Genomic DNA, 6,076 nt, shown 5'->3' with positions numbered 1-6,076 from the left:
GAAAGTGGACGGGAATTGTGTTTTCGGGAAGTTTCCTGATTTATTTTTTATTTTTTTTTTTATTTTTTTTTTGTTTTACTTGACGTGGTAGGGTGCCGCATCAGTTTGGTCATAGCCCGGGTCTACGAAATAGCAGCCCACGAATGATATTGAGCTTATTTGGTAGAGGAAGGAGAATGGCCTCACTTATCTCAAAAATAATTAATTTTAAAACATTTTAATTTTATAATTATTATTTAAATAAAAAAATTTAATACAATACAAAATTTTTTCACTTTTTTATATAAATTCTTTTTATTTTATATGACCACTTTTCTATATAAATTCTTTTTATTTTATATTACACCTACCAATTTTAACTTCCACTATCAATTCTCCTCCTCTTCCCCTTCTCTTGCCAAACAAGCTCATTCAGACTTCCTATCTGAGTGTCTTCCACGAGGTTGATGAAAGCATGCATTATTATCAACCAATTAATAATGTTTTCTTCCTAAGTTTTAATTGGGACAAATCTGTTACCCTTAGTTGTCATTGAACTAGTTTTTTATTCTTGCAGAAATCAATGAAGATTCTAGAACTTCACCAGAATTGATTATGCATTTCTTAATTAAGCTTCGACGAGATAACCTTGAGCACCCAAGATCTCCTCCACTTCAGAATCCATTTCTGGAAGGGATACGTTCAAAAAGTCAATGGGCAAGTTTTATTTTTTAATGAATAGGAACAGGAATAGGAATAGAAATAGAAATATTATTGGAAAAAAAAAAAAAAAAAAAAAAAAAAAAAAAAAAAAGCCAAAGAATTACAGCGCAACATCAAGGGCCTAAATCAATATAAAATAAAATTAAAAAAATCAAGGGCCTAAAGAGACGTAGCTACTAAAATAAAAATTAAGATCATTTACAATTATTTGTTCAAATTTAAAAAAATTCAGGCAGATGATTGTGATACACTATTTATAAAAACTACTTGACCAAAGAAAAATTGAGCTACCCAATCACTTATCCGGTCAGGTAAATCTTATAAGTGATCTCTTATAATCACCTATTCAAATTTAAAAGAATTTGGCCAAATTATTTTTAGGATCCTGATTGAGATGTCAACATGGACAAAAAGTTGCCAACTTAATAAAGCACAAAAATTTTGAATCATTAGCATTTGTATTCGACACAACAAATGAAAAGTTAAAATTTAGTTAAAAATAATAATTTTTTATTTTAACTATCCACTTTTTAAAAGTATATACATTCAGGACAACTTTTTAGCTATTTACTTTCACTATTCTATTAAAATATTAATTTGTTTTTGGATGAACTAAAGCAATTTTTAATTGAGGCTTTGTTGAGATCTAGTTTCAAAGAAGTTTTGCTCAATCTCTTTGCTACTCTCTTTTGGCATTTTAAGATGCAAAGAACTTAAAAGATTCATCTCATCGCAAAACCATAAACACCATAAACTAAATACAAAAAAAATAAAAAAATCAAATATACTCTTTTGCAGCAAAGGAATATTGAACTCTAGCTATCACCTAGCAATTGGAAGCACGACGAAGACACAGTCCTCTATTTTTCATGACATTTGAGTCTTTTTTCGTTTTTTTTTTTTTTTTTTTTTTTTTTTAAATCAATCTATAGGGGTATGAAAAAAATTTGTAGCTTGAGGGGTCAGTCGCAATCTAAAGTTTGGGGGTACATTTGTAATTAATGTGTATTTGATAATATTATTAAAATAAAAGTAGAGTACTATTTTAAGCAAACATTTGTATATAATGTTGAAGAAATTGACTATTATTTATGTTTTTTTTTATTAAAAAACAAATCTTCATAAATACTTAGCCAAAAATTAAAATATTATATAATCCAGTTTATATTTGAAGAAAAGTAGACAACTATTTTAAGCAAACTTTTGTTCTTCATAAATACTTAGGGAAAAATAAAAATAAAAAATAAAAAAAAAATACTTAGGAAAAAAGTCAAAATCAAAACATTCTAATTTTTTTTTTTTTCACTTTTTATATCACATCAATTACTTTTTATTACTATTCAAATAAAAAAAATAAAAAATAGAAAATACACTATAAAACAAAACTTTTTCACTTTTCCATAAAAAAATTTCAAACTTCTTTCTACTTTTTTTTTTTTTTTTTTTTGAAGCTGATTCTTTCTACTTTATGTCACAACAATTACATTTTATTCCTATTCAAAATATATATATATATATATATATATATATATATATATTTCTCTCCATAAGAGTTACCAAACAGGGCCAAAGTATTTAGTTAAAGCAGGTAGTACCTTTAAGTAGAACATATGGCCTAGTAGAACATCATTCATTGGAACAATTTGAGCTTTATGAATATCCTTATATTTGATTAGGTTTGTTGTCAATTTTTTTTTTTTTTGTTCTGCAAATATGGGTGAAAGTTTTTCAACATGGACAAAGTGGTCCTATATTTACTTAACATAGTTTGATAAGTTAATGCCCATTACTAAACTAGCATTATATCATGAATTTGTGAATTAGTTATAAATATTAGAAGTGTTCCATGTAACGCATGAAACAAGATATAGGTAATCTAATTATTCATGTGTATTCACTGCCGATAAAATAGATAGTTAAACACGATGCGGCAGTCCAATTAGGCATGTTGCTGACTAAATTGTCTTAACACATGTCGTTTGTTTAATTAGATATAATATGGTAGCACCCATAATAATTTAGCAGAGGGTGAATGAAGGGATCATTCAATTGACAAAGATTAAAGCTTTAGGGAATGATTTGATAATTCTTAAACCTTATGAAGCAATTTGATAAAAAGTGAAATCCCATAGACTAATAGAGCTAGCATTTTTCCCATTCTTTTTTCATAATTAGTTCCACACTTTCCTTTCATGCTAACCCAATAAAAGCCCACGTGCACGATTGGTTTGATTTTTAATTTCTAGCTTTGAAATAAATTGCAATTCAGTGTTTGATCATTTTGAGCATTAAACTCTAAAATAAGATATCAGACTTGTTTGTAAATTAAGCATACGCATGGATCATTCCATCATCTTAAATTAAGTTTGCTGATTTCCATTAAATTATATTTAAGTATACCATGCTTGTGGAGATCCTACTATCTAATAATGTATCTGTTGGAAATACCATTTGAATTCCTTTCATGAGTATACAGTACTATACACTCACTAATCTTGCTTTGTTCAATTTTGCCTTGTAATAATTGGGTGAAATTATTTCCAAGAGTCAGTCCTATATATTCTTCAATTTCTAATGTTATAGATTTTGCTGTGATGTACTTGCCCATGTACAGATGTACTAGTACAGTATCTCATGAACAAACATTAATGCCTAGAACATGCATATGTTCATGTTGAAAGACTTAGAATATTGCAGGAAATATATTCTTATTACTCAATGAAAACATCATGGTACATCGGGTATATATAGTGTTACAGAGTTGTCTATATTCTATCTATGGACAATATAGCCATTACAGGAATAAATGGGACAGCATAATTACAGAGATTGCACAACTAATATGCATTCTCTATTTATGTTGAGGGTAGACTTGGGATCATAGCAGCAACACTTTCCTTATGCTGCTGTGATCCTTTCCTTTCTTTCATGATGCTGGCAGCTGTGCGTGTAATTACTTTGATAGTGCCATGATTCTTGGTTGCATGATTGTTGGGATGTATATTGCTGGAATGATGCACAGGCGCTGCATAGGCGAGACTTGCCATGTTGGGAGATTTGCTTGGGGAAGAGTTTCCTTATTGGGTGCTGAGGAGATACGTACACTAACATCCCCCCGCAAGCGAATGGGGAGTGAAGTGACCATGAGCTTGGATTTGAGTGCAGCAAACCGGGCCTTAGACAACCCTTTGGTGAAGATGTCAGCAGTTTGATCGAGGGTAGAGATGAATTTGAGGAGAATATCACCATTGACAACTTTTTCCCGAATGAAGTGGTAGTCCACTTCTATGTGCTTTGTGCGTGCATGGAAGACCGGATTAGAAGCAAGTGCCAGGGCACTGACGTTGTCACACCATAGAGTGGGAGCTCGATGCAAACAGATGCCAAGCTCTTTGAAGAGCATTCGTAACCAGAAGAGTTCGGCAGTAGTGAGGGCAAGGGCTCGGTATTCAGCCTCGGTGCTGGAACGAGACACCACTACCTGTTTCTTGGCACTCCGGGATACTAGACAAGGATCGAGGAAGACTCCAAATCCTGAGGTGGAGCGGCGATCATCAGGGCTCCCTGCCTATTCTGAGTCGCAGAAAGCTTGGAGATGAAGAGAGCCTTTTGTGAAGAGAAGACCATGGTCAATAGAGTTCTTTAAGTATCGGAGAACCCTTTTGGCAGCAGAGCAATGTGCAGTGGAAGGATTGTGCATATGTTGGCACAATTGGTTGACAGAAAAGGCCAGCTCAAGACGAGAGACAGTCTAGTACAGCAGTGCACCAACCACTTGCCTGTACTCAATAGGATTCGGGAGCATAGTGCCATCAAACTTGGACAATTTGGAACCAGAGGAGCAAGGGGAGGCTGCAGGCTTAGCACCAAGCATGCGGGTGCGATGCAAAAGATCAGTAATATATTTTCCCTGACTGAGGTGGAGAGAATCTGAAGTCCGATGAGCTTCAATGCCAAGGAAGAAGTTAAGAGGACCAAGGTCCTTGACAGGAAATTTAGTCTGCAATTGAGAGATCAAGGAGGTGATAACAGCACTATGAGTCCCTGTGACAATGATATCATCCACATATATTAAGAGATAAATTTTAATATTGTTCATGATGAAGATAAAGAGGGAAGAGTCCACAAGAGAAGCCACAAAACCAAGGTCCAATAGTGCTGATGAGAGACATGAAAACCAAGCTCGGGGAGCTTGTTTGAGGCCATAGATGGACTTGTGAAGCCTGCAAACGTGATCAGGTTTGGAGGGGTCAATGAACCCCTGGGGTTGCTCCATGTAGACCTCCTCCATCAAGGATCCATGTAAAAAGACATTGGAGACATCCAATTGCCGAATGGGCCAGTCAAAGTGAACCGCCAAAGCTAGAACAATTCGGATTGTAGAAGCTTTGATTACTGGACTGAAAGTTTTAGTGTAATCAACCCCATTTTCCTGCTCAAACCCCTTAGCCACAAGCCGAGCTTTGAACCTCTCAACACTGCCATCAGGCTTGTGTTTAATGCGATACACCCCTCTGGTGATTAAAGCTTGAAATTCATCAGACATGGCAGCCCTTCATCGAGCATCAGAAGTAGCTTTAATGTAACAGGAAGGCTCAATCTCAGAGGATCCTGTGGGCAATGTAGCTGGGGGGTGATTGGTGGTGTAAAACATTTTGTAATCAGCAAAGGTTTTGGGCTTGGTGGACCCTGTGCAGGTCCGGGTGAGCATAGGATGTGTTGATACAAGGGGCAAAGGGGGTTGGTTAGGAGGTGAAAGTGACTGGGAATCAATAGGACAAGGTGATGCCGTAGGGAGATAGGGCAAGGCAGGGTTGGATGTCTCAAGTAAAGGTAGGGGTGAAAAGGGGGCAGGAGAGTCAAAGGTTGGACTGTTGGGAGAAAGGGTTGCAGGAGAGATAGGTTCTGCAAGAGGTAAGGGATCAAGGATGATAGTAGGTATAGCTGCAGGAGAGAGAGGTGCTGCAAGGTTGGGATCAAAGGAAAAAGGATCAGTGATGACAGTAGGTATAGCTGTAGGAGACTCAGCAGGCAAAGAGGACTGTGTTGTGTGTGTAGCAGGAGATGCAGGGATCTAATGTTATAGATTTTGCTGTGATGTACTTGCCCATGTACAGATGTACTAGTACAGTATCTCATGAACAAACATTAATGCCTAGAACATGCATATGTTCATGTTGAAAGACTTAGAATATTGCAGGAAATATATTCTTATTACTCAATGAAAACATCATGGTACATCGGGTATATATAGTGTTACAGAGTTGTCTATATTCTATCTATGGACAATATAGCCATTACAGGAATAAATGGGACAGCATAATTACAGAGATTGCACAACTAATATGCATTCTCTATTTATGTTGAGGGTAGA

Source organism: Alnus glutinosa, chromosome 10, assembly GCF_958979055.1.
Source record: "Alnus glutinosa chromosome 10, dhAlnGlut1.1, whole genome shotgun sequence".
In the NCBI taxonomy this organism is placed as follows: domain Eukaryota; kingdom Viridiplantae; phylum Streptophyta; class Magnoliopsida; order Fagales; family Betulaceae; genus Alnus; species Alnus glutinosa.
The sequence above is the reverse complement of the archived record's forward strand: the minus strand, read 5'-3'. Positions refer to the sequence as shown.